This window comes from Hippopotamus amphibius, chromosome 4 (assembly GCF_030028045.1).
Source record: "Hippopotamus amphibius kiboko isolate mHipAmp2 chromosome 4, mHipAmp2.hap2, whole genome shotgun sequence".
Taxonomy (NCBI): Eukaryota; Metazoa; Chordata; class Mammalia; order Artiodactyla; family Hippopotamidae; genus Hippopotamus; species Hippopotamus amphibius.
The window spans coordinates 185,626,737-185,649,578 of NC_080189.1; positions in this window are offsets into that span (position 1 = coordinate 185,626,737).

Consider the following 22,842-nt stretch of genomic DNA (forward strand, 5'->3'; position numbering starts at 1 on the left):
TCTCCCCACCTAGACAACAATCACATTGACATTGTCTGATGTAACTGTTTTGGAACTCTGGAGTCTGTTGAAGCCTTGCAACTTCTAGGGGAGTGCTTGGATGATAAATTTTGATTGCTGATTAATTTTGGTCAATTTCAGCTCCTAGCACAGTAGCAGCTACTCATCCCCCAACCCCAGCCATGTGGCAGGTAGCTTTTTTTGTTTAATTTTTTATGTTATATTGAAGTATGGTTGATTAACAATGTTGTGTTAGTTTCAGGTGTACAGCAAAGTGATTCAGTTATAGATACACCCGTATCTATTCCTTTTCAAGTTCTTTTCCCATATAGGTTATTACAGAATATTGGGCAGAGTTCTCTGTGCTATACAGTATGTCCTTGTTGGTTATCTATTTTACATACAGCACTGTGTACATGTCAATCCCAAACTCCCAATCAATCCCTCCCCCCTTCCTCCCTTGTAACCATAAGTTCATTCTTTAGGTCAGTGAGTCTGTTTCTGTTTTGTAAGTAAGTTCATTCGTATCATTTTTTAAGATTCCACATATAAGTGATATCATATGATATTTGTCTTTGACTTACTTCACTTAATGTTATAATCTCTAGGTCTACCCATGTTGCTGCAAATGGCATTATTTCTTTCTTTTTAATGGCCGAGTAACATTCTATTGTATATATGTACCACATCTTCTTTATCCCTTCATCTGTTGGACACTTAGTTTGCTTCCATGTCTTGGCTGTTGTAAACAGAGGTTCAATGAACATTGGGGTACATGTATACTTTTGGACCAAGTTTTTCTCCAGATACATGCCCAGGAGTGGGATTGCTGGATCATACAGTAACTCTATTTTTAGTTTTTTAAGGAACCTGCATACTGTTCCCCATGGTGGCTGTACCAAACTGCATTCCCACCAACAGTGAAGGAGGGTTCCCTTTTCTCCACACCCTCTTCAGCATTTACTGTTTTTAGATTTTTTGATGATGGCCATTCTGATTGCTGTGAGGTGGTATCTCATTGTAGCTTTGATTTGCATCTCTCTAATAATTAGCAATGTTGAACATTTTTTCATGTGCTTCTTGGCCATCTGTATGTCTTCTTTGGAGAAATGTCTATTTAGGTCTTCTGGCCATTTTTTGATTGGGTTGTTTGTTTTTCTGATGTTGAGTTGCACAAACTGTAAATTTTGGAGACTAATCCTTTGTTGGTCACATCATTTGAAATATTTTCTCCCATTCTGGGTTGTCTTTTCGTTTTGTTTATGGTTTCCTTTGCTGCACAAAAGATTTTGAGTTTAAGTAGGTCCCGTTTGTTTATTTTTGTTTTTATTTTCATTACTCTGGGAGATGGATGGAAAAAGATCTTGCTGCAATTTATGTTAGTGAGAGTTCTGCCTATGTTTTCTTCTAGGGATTTTATAGTATCTGGTCTTATGCTTAGGTCTTTAATCCATTTTTAATTTATTTTTGTGTGGTGTTAAAGAGTGTTCTAATTTCATTTTTTTTACATGTAGTCGTCCAGTTTCCCAGTACCATTTATTGAAGAGACTATCTTACCACCATTGTACAGTTGTACCTCCTTTGTCATAGATTAATTGACCATAGGTGCATGGGTTCATTTCTGGGCTTTCTTTCCTGTTCCATTGAGCCATATTTCTGTTTTTGTGCAGGTAGCATACTGTTTTGACGACTGTAGCTTTTTAGTATAGTCTGAAGTCAGGGAGCCTCATTCCTCCAGCTCTGTTTCTCTTTCTCAAAATTGCTTTGGCAATACAGGGTCTTTCATATCTTTATACAAATTTTAAGAAACAAGGACGCAGATACAGAGAATGGACTGGAGAACTTGAGGTATGGGAGGGGGCGGGGGGTGAAGGGGAAACTGAGAAGAAGTGAGAGAGTAGCACAGACATATATATACTACCAACTGTAAAAGAGTCAGTGGGAAGTTGTTGTATAACAAAGGGAGTCCAACTCGAGGATGGAAGATGCCTTAGAGGACTGGGGCAGGGAGGGTGGGGGGGACTTGAGGGGGGGCATCAAGGAAGGGAGGGAATACGGGGATATGTGTATAAAAACAGTTGATTGAACCTGGTGTACCCCTAAAAAAATAAAATAAAATAAAATAAAATTTTAAGAGCTTTTTGTTTTAGTTCTGTGAAAAAATACTAATAGTAATTTGATAGGGATTACATTGAATCTGTAGATTGCCTTGGGTAGTATAGTCTTTTTTTTTTTTTTTTTTTAAGTATAGTCATTTTGACAATGTTGATTCTTCCAGTCTAAGAACATTGTGTATCTTTCCATCTGTTTGTGTCATCCTTGATTTCTTTCATCAGCATCTTATAATTTTTGGAATACAGTCTTTTTTCTCCTTAGGTAGGCTTATTCCTAGGTATTGTATTCTTTTTGATGCAATGGTAAATGGTATTGTTTCTTTAATTTCTCTTTCTGATCTTTTTTTATTAGTGTATAGGAACATAACAGATTTCTGTGTCTTAATTTTGAATCCTGCAACTTTATTAAATTCATTGATGAGCTCTAGTAGTTTTCTGGTAGCATCTTTAGGATTTTCTAAAGTGGTCTTCAAACAGTGGCAGTTTTACTTCTTTTCCAATTTGGATTCCTTTTATTTCTTTTTCTTCTCTGATTGCTGTGGCTAGGACTTCCAAAACTATGTTGAGTAAAAGTGCTGAGAGTGGACATCCTTGTCTTGTTTCTGATCTTAGAAGAAATGCTTTCAGCTTTTCAACATTGAGTATGATGTTAGCTGTAGGTTTGTCATATATGGCCTTTATTACTTTGAGGTATGTTCCTTCTACACCCACTTTCTGGAGAGTTTTTAATCATAAATGGGTGTTGAATTTTGTCAAAAGTTTTTTTTTCTGCATCTATTGAGATGATCATATAGTTTTTATTCTTCAATTTGTTGATGTGGTGTATCATAATGATTGATTTGCAGATACTGAAAAATCCTTGCATCCCTGAGATAAATCCCACCTGAGCATGGTGTATAATCCTTTTAATGTATTGTTGGATTCAGATTGCTAGTATTTTGTTGAGGATTTTTGCATCTGTGTTCATCAGTGATGTTGGCCTGTAATTTTCTTTTTTTGTGGTGTCTTTGTCTGGTTTCATTATCAGGGTGATGGTGGCCTCATAGAATGAGTTTGGGAGTATTCCCTCCTCTGCAATTTTTTGGAATACTTTCAGAAGTATATGCATTAATTCTTCTCTAAATGTTTGATAGAATTCTCCTGTGAAGCCATTTGGTCCTTGACTTTTGTTTGTTGAGAGTTTTTAAGTCACAATTTCAATTTCAGTACCTGTGATTGATCTGTTCATATTTTCTATTTCTTCCTGGTTCAGACTTGGAAGATTGTACCTTTCTGAGAATTTGTCATTTTATTGGCATATAGTTGCTTGTAGTAGTCTCTTATGATTCTTTGTATTTCTTTGGTGTCCCTTGTAATTTCTCCTTTTTCATTTCTAATTTTATTGTTTTGTGTCCTCTCCCTTTTTTTCGTGGTGAATCTGGCCAAAAGTTTATCAATTTTGTTTACCTTTTCAAAGAACCAACTTTTGGTTTCATTGATCTTTTCTATTGTTTTCTTCATTTCTATTTCATTTATTTCTGCTCTGATCTTTATGATTTTTTCCCTTCTGCTAACTTTGGGTTTTGTTTGTTCTTCTTTCTCTAGTTGCTTTAGATGTAAGTTTAGGTTGTTTATTTGTGATTTTTTTTTTTTTTTTTGGTCTCCTGAGGTAAGATTCTATTGCTATAAACTTCTCTCTTAGAACTGCTTTTGCTGCATCCCATAGATTTTGAATCATTGTGCTTTCATTTTCACTTGTCTCAAGGTGTTTTTGATTTCCTCTTTGATTTCTCCAGTGATCCATTCTTTCTTTAGTAGCATATTGTTAAGCCTCCATGTGTTTGTGTTTTTTAGAGGTTTTTTTTTATTGTTGGTTTCTAATCTCACAGCGTTGTGATCAGAAAAGATGCTTGTTATGATTTCAATTTTCTTAAATTTACCAAGGCTTACTTTGTGGCCCAGCATGTGGTCAATCCTGGAGAATGTTCTTTGAGCATATGAGAAGAACGTGTATTCTGCTGCTTTTGGATGGAATGCTCTATAAATATCAATTAAGTCCATCTGGTCTGATGTGTCATTTAAGGCCTGTGTTTCCATGTTGATTTTCTGTCTGGATGATCTGTCCATTGATGAAGGGGGGGTGTTAAATTCCCCCACTATTATTATGTTACTGTCAATTTCTCCCTTTATGGCTGTTAGTATTTGCCTTATATATTAAGATGCTCCTATGTTGGGTGCATATAGATGTACAGTTGTTATATCTTCTTCTTGGATTTATCCCCTGATCATTATATAGTGTCCTTCTTTGTCTCTTACAACAGTCTTTATTTTAAAGTCTGTTTTTTCTGATATATGTATTGCTACTCTAGCTTTCTTTTGATTTCCATTTGCATGGAATACCTTTTTCCATCCCCTCACTTTCAGTCTGTGTGTCCCTAGATCTGAAGTGGGTCTCTTGCAGATAGCATATATACAGGTCTTATTTCTGTATCTATTCAGCCAGTCTATGTCTTTTGGTTGGAGCATTTAATCCGTTTATGTTTAAGGTAATTATTGATATGTATGGTTTTTTAAAATATTTATTTATTTATTTAGGCTGTGCTGGGTCTTAGTTGTGGCATGCAGGGATCTTCATTGTGGCATGTGTGCTCTTTACTTGCAGCATGCAGACCTCTTAGTTGTGGCATGCAGATCCCTTAGTTGTGGCATGCATGCTGGATCTAATTTCCTGACCAAGGATTGAACCCAGGCCCCCTGCATTAGGAGTGCAGAGTTTTACCCACTGGACCACCAGCAAAGTCCCTATATATATGTTCTTAGTGCCATTTTGTTCATTGTTTGGGGTTTGTTTTTGTAGGTCTTTTTTCTTCCCTTCCTCTTTTGTCCTCTTCTCTTGTGATTTGATGACTAACTTCAGTACTTCAGTATTGTGTTTTGATTCCTTTTTTCTTTTCTGTGGGTGTATCTATTGTAGATTTTTGGTTTGTGGTTACCATGAGTTTTTTTTTTAATACATTTATTTTTTTATTTAACTTATTTATTGGCTGTATTGGGTCTTCGTTGCTACACATGGGCTTTCTCTAGTTGCTGTGAGCAGGGGCTACTCTTCATTGTGGTGCACAGGGTCCTCATTGTAGTGGGTTCTCTTGTTGTGGAGCATGGGCTCTAGGCAAGTGGGCTTCAATAGTTGTGGCACATGGGCTCAATAGTTGTGGCTCACGGGCTCTAGAGCACAGGCTCAGTAGTTGTGGTGCATGGGCTTAGTTGCTCTGTGGCATGTGGAATCTTCCCAGAGCAGGGCTTGAACCCATGTCCCCTGCATTGGCAGGTGGATTCTTAACCACTGCACCACCTAGGAAGTCCACCATGAGGTTTTGATATAGCAATCTATATATAAACAATATTTTTTTAAAGTTGCCGGTCTTTTAATTTCAAGTGTATTTCTGATATCCTGCATTTGTGTTCTCCTCTTTGCACAATTGCTGGTTTTGATATTATATTTGCATGGATGATTTCCAACCTTTACTGTGTGTTTGCCTTTACTGTTGAGCTTTTCCATTTGTAATTTTCTTGTTTCTAGTTGTGGCCTTTTCTTTTCCACTTAGATGAGTTCCTTTAGCATTTGTTGCAAAGCTGGTATGGTGGTGCTGAATTCTCTTAGCTTTTGCTTGTCTGTAAAGCTTTTGATTTCTCCATCAAATCTGAATAAGAGCCTTTATATATATATATATATATATATATATATATATATATATATATATAGTATTCTTGGTTTTAGGTTCTTCCCTTTCATCACTTTAAACATATCATGCCACTCCCTTCTGGCCTGTAGAGTTTCTGCTGAGAAATCAGCTGATAACCTTATGGGAGTTTCCTTGTATGTTATTTGTTATTTTTCCCTTGTTGCTTGTTACATTTTTTCTTTGTTTTTAATTTTTGTCAGTTTGATTACTATGTGTCTTGTCATGTTCCTCCTTGAGTTTATCCTGCCTGGAACTCTCTGCACTTCCTGGACTTGGGCGACTGTTTTCTTTCCCATGTTAGGGAAGTTTTCAACTATTATGTCTTCAAATATTTTCTCAGGTCCTTTCTCTCTCTCTTCTTCTGGGACCCCTATAATGTGAATGTTGGTGCATTTAATGTTGTCCCAAAGGTCTCTTAGACTGTCTTCATTTCTTTTCATCCTTTTTTCTTTATTCCATTCTGTGGCAGTGATTTCCAGCATTTTATCTTCCAGGTCACACTCTCCCTTTCTTCTGTCTCACTCATTCTTCTATTGATTCCTTCTAGTGTATTTTTAAATTTCAGTTATTGTATTGTTCACCTCTGCTTGTTTGTTCTTTAGTGCTTTTAGGTCTTTGTTAAACATTTCTTGCATCTTCTCAATCCTTGCCTCCATTCTTTTTCTGAGGTCCTATCATTATTGTGAATTCTTTTTCTGGAAGGTTGCCTATCTCCACTTCACTTAGTTGTTCCTCTGGGGTTTTATCTTCTTACTTCATCTGGGATGTATTCCTCTGTGGTTTCATTTCATCTAACTTTCTGTGATTGCAGTTTCTGTTCCTCAGGCTGCAGGATGGTAGTTCTTCTTGCTTCTGCTGTCTGCCCTCTGGTGGATGAGCATCTAAGAGACTTGTGCAGGCTTCCTGCTGGAAGGGACTGGTGGTAGGTGGAGTTTGGTCTTGTCCCTCTGGTGGGCAGGACTGTGTTCAGTAAGACTTTAAGCTGTCTGTCTGCTGATGGGTGGGGCTGTGTTCTCACCCTATTCATTGTTTGGCCTGAGGCTTCCCAGCACTGGAGCCTACAGGCTTTTGGGTGTGACTAATGGCAGCCTCTGGGAGGGCTCACACCAGCAAATACTCCCCAAAAGTGCTGCTGCCAGTGTCTTTGCCCCCACAGTGAGCCACAGTCACACCCCTGCTTCTGCAGGAGGCCCTCCAATATCAGCAGGTGGTCTGGCCCAGTCTCTTATGGGGTCGCTGTTTTTTTCTCCTGCCATTTCCCCCAGTCCTGTGTAATTCTTGCAGTCAAACACAGCTGGCCTTCAAAGCCAGGTTCTCTGGGGGCTCCTCCTCCTGTTGCCAGCCCCCCAGCCTGGGAAGCCTAGCAGGCAGCTATTTATGTGTTCTTGGAGCAATCTGCACATAGCATGTGGGAGCTAGGGTGAGAAAAAAGGATTCTGCACTCTAAATATTGGGAATTTGTGCTCTCATCACTGGCTGCTGTGTCTGATCACAGAGGTGCAGCCAAAGAGGTGGCAGCCATTGCTTTTGCACTTCCCCTCCCCATTGTTGGAAGACTCTCTCCCACTAGCTGAAGTGACTTGCAGGGGATTTAAAGGGTTATTGTCCTTCCCTCCTTCATTTTTTGCTTTTTTCTCTTTTGGGAGCCAGAGTAGGACATTCAGAAACAACTGCATATATGTGGGAAATTAGTAAGTGGTAGTGCATATCCAGGAAAGACTCAGAAAGACATTATGCCTACATCTCAGGCTCATCCTCAGCACAGAGATGGCATGCAACAATAAAAATAAAAAATAAAAATAGAAAACAGCAATCTCTTGGGAAGGGGGACAATCTGATTTCCAGAGTTCCCACATTGAAAGGTCCAGTGTTCAAAAAATCACAAGACATACAAAGAAACAGGAAGGCATGGCTCATTCAAAGGAAAAAAATAACAAACAGAAACTGTCCCTGAAAAGGACCTGATAGTAGATAAACTAGACAGAGACTTTTTGTCTTAAAGACAAAGACTTATTGTCTTAAAGAAGCTCAAAGAACTAAAGGAAGATGTAATGAAAGTCAAGAAAATGATGTGTAAACAAAATGAAAATATCAATAAAGAGAAAATCTAAAAAGAATCATCTCTCCCCAAAACTCTGGAGCTGAAAGGTACAATAATTGAAATGAAAAAGAATGTAGAGCGGGTCAAAGTCAGATTTGAGCAGGCAGAAGAAAGAACCAGTGAATCTGAAGATAGGATAATGGAGGTTATTGAGGCTGAGAAACAGAAAGAAAACAGATTGAAAAAAAGTGAACTGAGCCTAAGGGACCTGTGGAACACCAACAAATAGGCCAACATACACATCATAAAAGTCCCAGAGGGAAGACAGTGAGAGTATATTTAAAGAAATGATGGCTGAGAACTTCCCAAATTTGATGAAAGTCATTATTATAAATATCCAAGAAGCTCAACAAACTCCAAGTAAGATGAACTCAAAGAGACTCACACCATAGCACGTTATAATCAAACTTTCAAAAGACAAAGAAAGAATCCTGAAAGCAGCAAGAGAGAAGTGAATCATCAATACAAGGGATTTTCATTAAGATCATCAGCAGATTTCTCATCAGAAATTTTGGAGGCCAGGAGACAAGGGCCAATATACGCACATGCTAAAAAAAAAAAAAAAAAAAAAAAAACTGTAAACCAAGAATCCTATATCCTGTGCACAGCAACAAAGACCCAACGCAGCCAAAAATAAAATAAAATAAAGTATCATAACTTAAAAAAAAGAATTATTGGTTTATGTTCTGGGGAACACAAGTATAGTGTAACTACCTAACATTAAGCTTTTGATTGTAGTTTAAGTGCTGAGGCATTTCAAAAGACATCCATGTTAAATAAACATATTTCCAGCTGTATGAAACAGCTACTACCAAAACAACCAGTTAAGGAACTAGGACACCAACACTCAAGATGTTTCCCTTTCAAAATACTGTGGGAAACCTAGAAAATTGACAACTTGGTGGAAAACTACACCCTAACTCCTGCTGTTATGTTTCAATGATGAATGACCCACAAAACCCCAGACAACATCCTTGGACCACAACAAGGGCAAAGCCCCAGGTCCTCTTTCTCTGTCTCACTTTCTCTCCCACAACCTCACTGTGTGGCCCTTGGATGTGCTGTGCACCCTCCAGGACCTGTGAGTAAGAAAGCTTGTTCCTCCAAGTTCCCTGATAGTTTTTTGCTGAAGTGCATCCTGCAATCATAATAAGAAACACAAGGCCAGCCCAGCCATGACATTGGTCCTGATGGCAGAAATGCCTGTGTTGCTCACTATGAGTAACACAGCCCCAGGCCAGTGCCTCAGACACCCCTAGCCAAGAGCACTCCCATCAATAGGCGGGGAGTGACACAACAATAGTATTTAAAGACATAATTTTGTGATATTGACCATGAAAGATGTGAGGACAGAGCTGTAAAGGAGCAGAGTTTTATATGTTATTGAAGTTAAGCTGGTATAAATTTAAATTTGGGTGTTATAACTTTAGGATGTTAATGTAATCCCCATGGTAACCACAAAGAAACTACCTATAGAATACACACAAGAGGAAATGAGAGAAGAGTGTAAATATTTCACTATAAAAAATCAACTAATCACAAAAGAAGGCAGTAGTGCAGGAAATTATGGACAAAGAGCTATGAACATATAGAAAACAAACAGCACATTGACAGAAGTAAGCCTCTCCTTATCAGTAATTACTTTAAATGTAAATGGATTAAACTGTCCAATCAAAAGACAGAGACTATCAGAATGCATAAAAACACTTGATCCAACTATATATTGCCTACAAGAGACTCACTTGAGATCCAAAGACACAAACAGATTGAAAGTGAAAGGATAGAAAAAGATATTCCATGCAAATAGTGACCAAAAGGCGGGGGTGGGGGGTGCTGTATCAGTGTCATACAAATAGATTTTAAATCAATAAAGTTTACTAGAGACAAAGAATGACATTATATGCTAATAAAGTTTCAATACAGCAAGAAGATATAAGAATGATAAATATTTACACATCTAGCGACAGACCAAATATATGAAGCAAAAAACTGAGAGCATTGAAGGGAGACATAGACAGTTCTACAATAACAGTTGGAGACTTCAATACCCCACTCACAATAATGCCTGAAACTGCCAGACAGTAGATAAGTAAGGAAACAGAGGCCTTAGACAACACAGTAAAAGCAACTAGATCTAACAGACATGTACCAAACACTCTACCCAACAACAATACCAGTATACAAATTCTTCTTCTTCCTCTTTTTTGGCTGTGTGGCATGTGGGATCTTAGTTCCTCAACCAGGGATCAAACCCATGCCCCCTGCATTGCAAGCCTGGAGTCTTAACCACTGGACTGCCAGGGAAGTCCCTACAAATTCTTCTTAAGTGCACATAAGACATTTTCCAGGATGGACCGTAAGTTAGGTTACAAATTAAATCTCAGTTAGATTTAGATTTAAAAAACCTAAAAATTTAAATTTGTTAGAGTTTAAAAGACTAATATCATACAAAGTGTCTTTCTGAGCACAGTGTGATAGAAATCACAATTTATCAATTGTAAAAGTAGAAAACTGACAAAATTATGGAAATTAAACAATACACTTTTAAACACAAAATGAATCAAAGAAAAATCACATGAGAAATTAGAAAATAGTTAGAGATGAATGAATTGAAAATACAACATAACAAAACTTACGGGACACAGGAAAAGGAATGCTAAGGGGAAACTTATAGCTATAAATGCTTACATTAAAAACCAAGAAATATCGCAAATCAACAACCTAACTTTACTAAACGAATAAGAAAAATAACAAATTAAACTCAAAGCTACTAGACAGAAGGAAGTAGTAAAGATTGGAGCAGAGATAAATGAAATAGAGACTAGAAGGACAACAGAGAAAATCAATGAAAGCAAAAGTTTGTTCTTCAAAAAGATCAACAAAATTGACAAACCTTTAGCTAGATGACCTAAGAAATGAACCTAATATGAAAAGGAAAAATTTTAAAAATCATTCACAATAGCAACAAAAAGAATAAAATACTTAAGGATTAACCTAACCTAGGAGGTGAACAACTTGTACAATGTAAACTACAAAACATTGTTGAAAGAAATTTAAAATGAAACAAATAAATGGAAACATATCTCATGTTCATAGATTGGAAGACTTAATATTGTTAAGATATCAATACTACCCAAAGCAATCTACAGATTCAATGCTATCCCTATCAAAATCCCCAATTCTGCAAACTAATGACATTATTTGCTGAGGTAGAAAAGCCCATTCTAAAATTCACATGGAATCTCAAAGGACCCCAAACAGTCAAAATAGTCTTGAAAAAACCTTCCTATAAAGCTATGATAATATAAACAGTTGTGGCTTTGGCATAAAGAGAGACATAGATCAATGGAGTAAAATGAAGAGCCCAGACATAAGCCCCCACATATATGGTCAAATAATTGGCACAAGGGTGCCAAGACCATTCAATAGGGAAAGGACAGTCCTTTCAACAAACGTTGTTCAGAAAACTGGATATCCACATGCAAAAGAATGAAATTGTACCCTTACCTAGCACCATTTACAAACATTAACTAAAAATGGATCAAGAACCTAAATCACAGACCTAAAACTATAGAACCCTTAGAAGAAAACAGGTCAAAAGTATCGGATTTGGCAATGATTTCTTGGCATATTATCGAAGGCATAGGTAATAAGGGGGAAGAGAATGGGGAGTTATTGTTTCACAGATATAAAGTTTCACTTTTACAGGATGAAAGGAGTTACAGGGACAGATGGTGATGATGTTTGCACAACGATATGAACATATGTATTTAATGCCACTGTAACTTTAAAAGTTAGGAAGGTAAGTTTTCTGTTATGTGTATGTTACCACACACACACACACACAATACACAGATACCTTGTAGAATGCATGTGTGGCATGTGTATAAACTGTTGGCATACAATCTCATGGTTGGGGAGCCAGTGAATGGGCACAACCTGAGTTTGGCAGGCAGGTGAAGATCAAAATACCCTGGTCACTACTGAAAAAGCTGATGTGGAGAGTGAGGTTTTCACTTCGGGCTGCGGGCTGTCCCACACTGCACACCACTGCCGGGCATGCAGACTCCCTTGCACGTGAGCAGCAGTGCTTCCCTCGGGCAGATTCCCCCTCCTCCCCCCTTGGAGACAGAAGGAGATAAATGGAACAAACATAAATAAAAGAGAGAAAGAGGTTTAATACCCCACCCAACTGCCAGCCAGGTAAGTGCTTCCTCCTTCTCCTGGGGTGAGGGGTGGGGGAGGGCAAGAGGGGCAAGGTCAGGGTCATGGCTCTTATGGTGGCCCCCAGAGAGTGAAGAGGCACACACGCCACCCACTGCTCTGCACACACACTTCCTCCCATTGTATCTGGGGGCAATTACTGCATCAGAGCCAAGAGAACTTCCTCATTCTCTGTTATGGCCACATAACACTCCACTGTCTGGGTGCACTACAATTGTTTCCCTGGTGTCTACTGATGGACATTTAGGGAGTTTCCAATATTTTGCTACTACAATCAAAGTGTCTAGCTGGTCCCTGCGTCATTTTGCATGGATGTTAGAGTGTTGATAAGATTCATTCCTAGAAGCGGGATGGCTGGTTCAGTTTGTCACCTTCACCGATATTGTCAAATGGCCCTCCACAGCGGGTATGAAAATTACACTGCCAAAGCAGCGAGGGGGAACGGCTGGTGGCCGTTAGCCTCGCCCTTGGAAAACAGTAGCTGATCTAGCTAAGACAGCTGTCCATCCATGCCTGGGGTAGTGAGCAGGGAGGGCGAGGAGAGGGATTACAAAGAGCATGAGAAACTTGGTGACGATGGATTTCTCCATCTTCATCGCTGTGACAGTTTCATGAGGATGACATGAAAATTTACTAAACGGGATACTTTACATATGTGTGGTTTATTACATGTCAATCACATCTCAGTAAAGTCCTTTAAAAAAACTTAAAAAAATTTTTTTGGCTGTGCCTTGTGGCATGTGGGATCTTAGTTTCCAGACCCGCACTCCGGGCAGTAGAAGCACTGGAGGTGCGGAGTCTTCACCACTGGACTGCCAGGGAAGTCCCTGGCCCTTTTTTTTAAAGCATGAAAACATGCTAATTTGGGGTGTTTGTGTCCTATCAGATTGTCCAAAAATAAACAAGATAATTGCCTCCAGTTCTGGCAAAATTGTGAGGAAACTGGCTCCCTATTGGTGGAAGAATGAGTTGGCCTAAGTCTTTTTGAAATTAATTATGGCAGTATCCATTGAAAAGCATTTCTGTTCTTTGATGAAGAGAAATTATATGTGCTCCTTATTCAGCCATTATTAATTAAGATCCTATTCATTTATTTCTCTTTTTGGCTCAGTAAAATGGAGCTCCGCACATCTGTTTTTTGCTTCTAAGGCCAACAAATGTATCTCCAGAGCCCAGCTTAAAAAAACTAAAGTCTACATAGTTAACAGAAGGAAGCTGAGAGCTAAAGATATCTCCTTTTCCCCAAAATCGTTCAAGGAAAGATATCCATGTGAATTGTAAAAATGATGGAAGAATTTGATCTGATAAGGTGTTGAATTCAGACCACTTACACGTGTATAAATCTTGTTTTCTGGTACAAAACTGGGACTTGTCTGAACATTTATACTGTTACCAGCTTCTCATTTCTCAGTTATGATGAATGTCATGAGAACAACTTCCAGTAGAAACCTGAACTCTGGGCTTCCTAGGTGGTGCAGTGGTTAAGAGTTTGCCGGCCAGTGCAGGGGACACAGGTTCGATCTCTGCTCCAGGAGGATCCCACATGCCAAGGAGCAACTGGGCCAGTGTGCCACAGCTATTGAGCCTGCACTTTAGAGCCCATGAGCCACAACTATTGAGCCCATGTGCTGCAACTACTGAAGCCCACGTGCCTAGAGCCCATTCTCTGCAACAGGAGAAGCCACGGCAATGAGGAGCCCGCGCACCACAACAAAGAGTATCCCCCACTCACCACAACTAAAAGAAAGCCTGCGCACAGCAAAAAAGACCCAACACAGCCAATTAAATAAATAAATTAATTTAATTTAAAAAAAAGAAAAAAAAAAAGAAACCCGAACTCTGCTTGCTAACCTTACCTGGTAACTGAGTGTAATCGCATTTCTGGATTCCTGAACGGTGTAAGTAACCTAAGAGATTTCTCAGACAAACAGTAAACAGTTTGGCTCTCTGCTAGATTTCTTATCTTAATAAAGAGAGTAAGAGTCTTATCTCACCTTAAACAAGATCTTTGAGGTAACAATTCTACTTCTAGGGAATGTATCAGAAATAAATGGACACTTGGACACGTGTCGTTATATATACAAGCATTCTTGTTGTAGGAGAAACTGGAAAATCCCAAAATATCCAACAAGAAGGAAAGAGGGAAATAATTACACTACAAGACAATGTGGCCTTTTTTAAAAAACAGTGAGTGGTCCAGTGGTTAGGACTCCAAGCTTCTACTGCCGGGGTCTGGGTTCTGTTGGTGGGACTGTAAGTTGGTACAGCCACTATGGAAAACAATTTGGAGGTTCCTTAAAAAACTACAAATAGAACTACCATATGATCCAGTAATTCCACTCCTGGGCATATACCCAAAGAAAACCATAATCCCAAAAGAAACTTGTACCATCATGTTTATTGCAGCACTATTTACAATAGCCAGGACATGGAAGCAACCGAAATGCCCATCAACAAATGAATGGATACAGAAGATGTGGCATATATATACAATGGAATATTACTCAGCTATAAAAAGGGATGAGATGGAGCTATATGTAATAAGGTGGATAGAACTACAATCTGTCATACATAGTGAAGTAAGTCAGAAAGAGAAGGACAAATATTGTATGCTAACTCACATATACGGAATCTAAAAATGGTACTGATGAACTCAGTGACAAGAGCAAGGAAGCAGATACAGAGAATGGACTGGAGAACTCGAGGTATGGGAGGGGGCGGGGGGTGAAGGGGAAACTGAGAAGAAGCGAGAGAGTAGCACAGACATATATATACTACCAACTGTAAAATAGTCAGTGGGAAGTTGTTGTATAACAAAGGGAGTCCAACTCGAGGATGGACGATGCCTTAGAGGACTGGGGCAGGGATGGTGGGGGGGGACTCGAGGGGGGGCATCAAGGAAGGGAAGGAATACAGGGATATGTGTATGAAAACATTGATTGAACCTGGTGTACCCCCCCAAAAACAAAATTAAAAAAAAAAAAAATGGAATTGGAGTGCTCCTAGCAAGGGTGTGGGTCCCTACTTCTCCCCACTCCCCACATGCCCTAGAGACTTCCATCAGCCTCTTTATGGTATATGCCTGCCTCTAAAAGGCTCAAGATTTAACATCACCGATGGAGAATTTTTTCCAGCTTTATTGAGGTATGATTGACAAATAAAAATTGTATATATTTAGGTTGTAAAAAAAAAAAAAAAATCAGTGAGTGGTCCAGTGGTTAGGACTCCAAGCTTCTACTGCCGGGGTCTGGGTTCGGTCCCTGGTCAGGGAACTAAGATCCCACAAGTTGCAAAGTGAGCCAGGTCCATTTTCACTCATTGGAGAAAATGTCCATGACATGACATTAAGTGAAAAATGCAAATTTATAGTACAGTATCTATGGCAGGATTGCTGTGTGAATGTAGATGTGTTTGCACACCTAGGGAGAAGGTAGAGGAACAGACAGGCTGGGGCGGGGGAGGGGCGTCGTCCAGTCTCTCCTTCACATAATCCTTTAAAATCTATGGAATGGTGAGTGACCTTTCTTTGTTCAGATTTTTTAAAACAAAATAGTATTTTGTACAAACATGGTGGAGAAAGGAGTTTGTTTAACATGTACCTATGTCTGTAGTGCCTGAGTCTGTTGGAATTATGAGTAATTTTAAATTTCTTATTTGATATTTTATTTAGTTTGGACGTTTTCTGCAGTGAAGTACTTTTGAAACTAGAAAATAGTTTTTTTCTTTTTTTAAGTCTATATAATAGAGGAAAGGATGCCTAGGGTTTTACTTAAAAATGAGACTGGTCACACTGGCATATTGTGTGATGGGGCCTGAGGTTGGGGCTGGGCTCCTCCAGAAGGGACTGGCCAATCCTTCTGCCAGGTATTCCAGGAAGAGTTGATCCAGGTGGAGGACTGAGGGGCTGGGAGGCTTAGGCCTAGGATGGGGGGGAGGAGGGCCAGGGCCCGCCTAGAGCTTGGCCGCACCCCAGGGCGACAGCTTCCTGAAGTGCAGCCAGGCGTGGTGGAGGGGACCTGGTTTGGGTCCCCCAGGACAGGCAGTCAAATCTCGTCACCCTCACTGTCTGGCCTGGGCCTTGTGGTGGGGGGTTAAGAGCAGCTTTTCTTGGTTTGGGGCAGAGCCGCCCCCTGAAGGAGGAGCCCGTGCTGAGGGCTGACATTACCTGGGGGCCAGGGGGTCTTTGCCCAGGAAGCTGTCCTTGGGGTCACAGGGTGAAAGGAGAGCTGGGTCAGGCTTGGGCAGCAGAGAGGCTCCTGGATCCGGAGAGCAGCTGTTTCTCGGGGTGGGGGTGGGGGTGTGAAGTCTGGAACTGGGAGGTCAGAAACTGTCTCCCAGGACAAATCCTGTCAACCCTCTGCGACCCCCAGTTGCCCTGGCTTTCACCCTGCTCCCTGTGAGCTGGAGGCCCCGCCCACTGTGCGCAGGAGCCCTTGGGTCCTTCCCCAGCCCCACCAGGGTGCGGGAGTCTCACTTTGCTGTGAGGGGTGCCCCGAGGGGGAGGGGGCCGCTCTGTAGGCTGCCTCTGCCCTCCAAGCCCTTGCCCTGAATGTGGTGCATATCCTAGGCTATCCTACGTTATCAACGGGTGGAATCTGGGAGACCAGGGGAGGAAGGGAACTCTTGTTTTTCTCCAAAGGGATCCAAGGACTGTTTCAGAGTTGTTTAGCAAGGGCTGAGCTGGCTTGTGAACCTCCAGGTGGACTTGAAGAAGAAGCAGTGTTGGGATTCCCAAGGACATGGGGCACTCCCGGGCTGGATGGAGAGAAGCCAGGTGGGAGGAGAGAGGAGCTGCTCGGTGGGGCCAGCCCCTCCCCTCCGCACTGAGGGGAGTCAGCCCGCGGGTGGGGGACAAAGAACAGGCTGGGTCACCCACGGGGACACCGTGGAGAGTGGACACCGGGGCACAGCGCTCGGCTGGGCCTCTCTTTGGTGTTTCCTCCACGTGCCTCCCCATGAGGCTTGGGAGGGGACCGACCATCTGGCAGCCTCCCCACTGGCCAGTGACAACACCCTGTAAGTCCCGGGCTGTCGTTCCTCTGAGTCCCCCTTCCAGATGCCACCCCGATGACATCTGTCAGCCCTCCGCCCACGCCGTTCCCATGATTCATCCCTCAGATCCCTGGCCCAGGGGCCGGGGCACAAGGTCCATGCTGCCCAGCCTCTCCTGTGTGCCACGTGCCGCCCAGGCGCAGGTGGCAGCCCTGGGTCCTCCAGAGGCCAACGATCCCAGGGACATCCCTGAAAAGGTGGGCCAGCCTTGGGGCACGGCAGCTCCAGAGAGGGAGTCCCCGGCCAGGCAGTGGCCCTGGGGACTGCCCAGGACTGTGGGACACTCAGATTCACAGAGGGAGTGTCCCTGGATGCTGTGGTTCAATCAATGGGAACCAGGTCTGGACAGAAAGCCCGGGGGTGGGGGGGGACCCTCTCGCGCAGAGGAGCCTTTGGAGAGCAGGGTCCCCTGGGGGAGAAGACGCCAGCCCAGCCCGCCTTTGCAGGGGGCTCCCCGGGGATTGCAGCGCCGGCCGGATGCGCCGAGCTGGAGGCTCTGGCAGACGCGCAGCTTCTCTTCCACCGAGCAGGCTGCGCCCCCTCGTGGTGGCATCTAGGGCTGGCCTGCCCCCGCGCGCATCCCTTCCCAGACCCTCCCCCAGCCGCCTCGGTTACTCCTTGCTCTGCCTCCCTCAGTCGGGAAACCGCTACAGAAATAAAAGACCACAGCTTTCAATATTTTATCCAAAAAAAATTCAAAATGAAAGTAAATACATGAAGTATGGCTTAGGGTATTCTATAAAACAGCCTGAGGCAAAGATGAAAGTGGCACGATGCTTTTTCATGAGAGATGCAGACCAGGTAGCCGGGGTGCGGGGGGATGGGGTGCGGGATGGGGGGCCGGCGGACACCGAGAAAGGCAAGGTGTGGGTGGGGCCCAGTGTGAAGTGATGCGCCGCCGCGCTGGTACCATTTCACAGCGCGCCCAAAGGGACAAGCAGATGCGTCCCAGGTGAGTTCGCTTGACCCGTGGGACTTCTTTGGAAAGACTGTAAGGAAGAATTTTCCTCAGCACTTCGTGAGAGGGAAGAGGGGAGGAAATGTGTCTGCCTAGACGCCTTCAGTTTTCCATTGGGCAAAGTTTGCCATGCAGGAGTTCACTGTCTCACCCTCCTAAGTTGCTCCTTTTGGCCCTGCAGTGGGCAGTCAGGGTGCAGCTCCTGCAGCCTGGGATGTGGGGCTTCATCCCGAGGCATGGCGAGGAGGCCAGCACTGCAGACGCGCATCAGGGAGGTCTGACTATGTAGTGGCAGCCGGGGCGGGGCATCCAGCATCCCCAGGGCTGTTCTGTCCCAGGTGCCAAGCACAATCTGGGCCCTAGCTGAGTCGATTGGGAGTAGAAACAGCTGGGGAGGAACAAGCCATGGAGACGTTCAGGAGGTGGGCAGCACCGAGGGGACGTGGGGGGGGGGGGCACAACATTTGTGTCTTCCCCTTGCTGCCCTGGACCTACTGGTTTCCTTGCATGTTATAACACGAGGGCTCATTTCCCCCCCTTTTTCAATGAGAACAAGATGCTGTCATTCCAATCAATCACAAACTCCCTCTCAAGGTGATGGCCAGCAGCTGTTTCTTGGAAGACGTTAAGATGAGCTGTCCAGTCTCCTCCCTGCCCCCATTGGGGGATCGGGATCTGGTACCTTTTTGTCACTGATCCACTGGCATGAGGAGCTCAACGATAATTTATGGAAACTTTACCAGTGATAATTAGTAGCCAAGTGGTAATTAGCAAAACCTGCTCAGTCCCGGGTTTCAGTATTCTCTCCTGGGACAGACCCATGGAAACTCTAACCTGACAGAGTTTTAGGGACAAGAAGCACAAATTCCACAAGTGGATCACTGGCTCAGGCCCATCATTTGTCCGCCAGTTGGTCATCAGGAAATTCCAGGGGCCATGGGTGGGGCTGGGGAGCGAAGAGGTGGTAGATCTGCTGGTGGAATGTGCTCCTGTCTTCTGCACTGGCTTGAGCCTGATTCAAAAGTGCCACTTCCATTACATGACAGATGGCTGCTGGGCATGCCTGCCTGCCAATCTCTTATGACTCAGTGGGTCAGTTAACAGCTCATGTCAGGAAGCTTTTCTGCATAGTCACTTGTGGCCATGACCCTCTGCTGTACGTCTACCAGGGCTGATGGCTCCCAGGAGCTGCTTCGTAAGTGCTGGGGAGATGTGGACTTGCCCCTCACTCTGGAGGGCTTTGCTGCAACTCTTTTATCAGGGCTCACTGGAGTATCCAAACAGAATTCAAATCCAATCCTGATGCTTTTATTTCCATTAGATGTGCTGGATCTTGTGGCTCAAAGAAGCATCCTGAAAGTACTGCGAAGCCTGCATTTGCTCTGGGTCCTGTTCAAAGCTGGCAGTCTCTGGATCACTCCATAAGTGGATGCAGTATTTGTTGCCTCCAAAATACAAAGAGGCCTTTACATAGCTGGACCTCTTTTTCAGTGGTAGGAGATGCAAGAGGCAGAAATCTTCCCTTCCCTCCCCTCCTCTCCCCTCCCCTCTCTTAGAGGAGATGTTCCATCATGCTCAGACCATTGCACCTGTAAAAATGTCACTGATGTGGCAGTCCACTTCTTTAACTTTCCGTTACCTGGCATATAGGAGACCCACTGGCACATCCAAGGTACTTGCCTCGACGATCTTATTTACAAAGCAGAAATAGAGACACAGACATACAGAACAAATGTTTGGATACCAAGGGGGATTGCGGGGGTGGGATGAATTGGGAACTTGGGACTGACATATATACACTCTTGACACTGTTTATAACATAAATAACTAATGAAAAAAAAAAACTAATGAGAACCCACTGTATAGCACAGGGAACTCTACTCAATGCTCTGTGGTGACCTAAATGAGAAGGAAATCCAAAAAAGATGGGAGTATGTGTATATGTATAGCTGATTCACTTTGCTGTACAGTAAAACTAACACAATATTGTAAAGCAACTATGCTCCAATAAAAAAAAAAAAAGTTCTTGCCTCTTCCTGCTTAACAGATCCAATTAGCATGGTGTCATCAATATAGCAAACTAGCATGACATCATGCAAAATATCAAGATGATCACGTCTCTCCCAACTGTACTGGAACAGAGGGCAGCAGAGTTAACATGGAGCTGAGGCAGGACGAGGAGGTGTGTTGATTTCCTTCCCACATAGAGTTGAGTTGCTTTGGCGCCTCTCCCTTCACAGGTGTTGAGACTAAACCACTCACTAAATCGATAACCGTGTATCACGTTCCAGAGCGTTAGTTGATCTGCTCCAGTAAAAAAATATCATATCCAGCACATCAGCTGTAATTGGAACTACTACCTGTTTAAGTTCACATTAGTCCACCGTCACCTGCCATGATGCATCCAAGTTATGTGCTGTGTAGATGCCAGACAGGTGAATCGAAAGAGTATTTTGGAAGGACCACCACCCATGCATCTTTTTTTAAATTAATTAATTAATTGGGTCTTCATTGCTGTGCGTGGGCTTTCTCTAGTTGCGGAGAGCGGGGTCTACTCTGTTGCAGTGCGCGGGGTTCTCAGTGCAGTGGTTTCTCTTGTTGCTAAGCACAGGGTCTAGGCACATGGGCTTCAGTAGCTGTGGTGCATGGGCTCAAGAGTTGTGGCTCACGGGCTCTAGAGCACAGCCTCAGTAGTTGTGGCGCACAGGCTTAGCTGCTCCGCAGCATGAGGGATCTTCCTGGCCCAGGGATCAAACCCGTGTCCCCTGCATTGGCAGGCGGATTCTTAACCACTGCGCCACCAGGGAAGCCCAAATATGACATTTTAAAATGTCTTTTATTGGCTATCTTATGATATTTTTGTTATATATATATATATAAATATAAATATATATATATTTTTTTTTTCCGCACAACTATAAAGGTCTAAAATGTCACTAATTTCTGAGCTGAGCCTGGATGAAACAAGAGCTGCAGCTGTCAGCATTTCTAAGGACACCCCTCACTTTACTCTCCCAGAAGCTACCACTCAGGGAGCCAGGCTGGTCTTGGGGGGAAGGTTCTGTGAGCACCCCCTTTCAACGCCCCCCTGCCAGCCCCAGTACTGGAACTCAGCATCTCAACACAGGTCAGAGTACTCTGCTTCTGATGCTGGCCTTTGCCCGTAACTGAATGTATGTAAGAGCCCACCCGGGGTAGGTTCCTCGTGCCTTGATCTGAAGGAGTCACCAGATGGAAGCTCCATTCGCATCATGTAGGTGGTTGGGTCTGACTTTGGTGTCCTCACGTTTTGTCACGGGGCGGTGGTGAGGGGTTGGGTGATGCACCATGGGAGGCAATAGCCATGGGTGCCTTTCTTTGCCAAGTGGGGAATGGGCGCGTGTGAAAGGGAAGATTGAAAGGAAGCAGCACTTGTGCACACGTACACACACCACACACCACACACACACCACACACCACACACACACATACACACACATACACTCACACACACCACACACACCACATACACACACACACTCACACACACCACACACACACCACACACACACATACACACACATACACTCACACACACCACACACACCACATACACACACACACTCACACACACCACACACACACCACACACCACACACACACACATACACTCACACACACCACACACACCACATACACACACACACTCACACACACCACACACACACCACACACCATACACACACACACCACACACACACACACACCACACACCATACACACACACACACACCACACACACACACCACACACACACACACACAGACACCACACACATACACACCATACACACACACACACCACACACATACCACACATACACACACAGACACCACACACACAGACACACTATACACACACACACCACACACACACATACTCACACACACCACACACATATATACACACACACACACACACACACACACACACCAGCTCCTGCACCCCTGACCAGCCCTGCAGCACTGGACCTGAAGCCTTATCCTGAGCTGGAATGGGCTGTGCGCCCAGCGCGACCTCAGGGGTCACCCAAATCAGGGGACAGACCTGGGCCAGGGCACCCAGGGGAGTCCCTTCCCGACTTGATCATGTATGACTTTCCAGAGGGTTACAGGAATAGCCCGAGTTGGGAGCATCAGGGAGCAAATGAGACCCCTCCCCAAGCCTGAGGCCCCCCTCGCGGCAAGGACTGGGGGAAGAAGGGACCCGGAGTCCTAACCTAAGGCCTGCATGTGGGGCGCGGGCAGGATGGCGCGGGCGCCCCCCGGTGGCAGCTGGTCCCCGCGCAGGTGGCACCCTGGTCCCCGGGAGCCAAGCCCAGGCTGCTGCGCACAGTCCCTTGGAAGCCGGTGGTGGAGATGGCCTGGACGTGTCCCTCAACTCAACTGAGCTGCAGACTCCGGGCCATGACCTCCTTTTTCTTAGAGCAGGGTCCCCAACCCCCGGGATCTGACGCCTGAGGATCTGAGGTGGAGCCGATGCAATAATAACAGAAATAAAAGTGCACAAGAGACGTCACGAAACCGGTCCCGGGTACCAAAAAGGTTGGGGACCACTGTTTAGAGCATTTGCTTTAAAAGACTTGTCTCTGTACATTCTTCCTCTGCCCCTTTGGAATGTAATTCTTTCTTA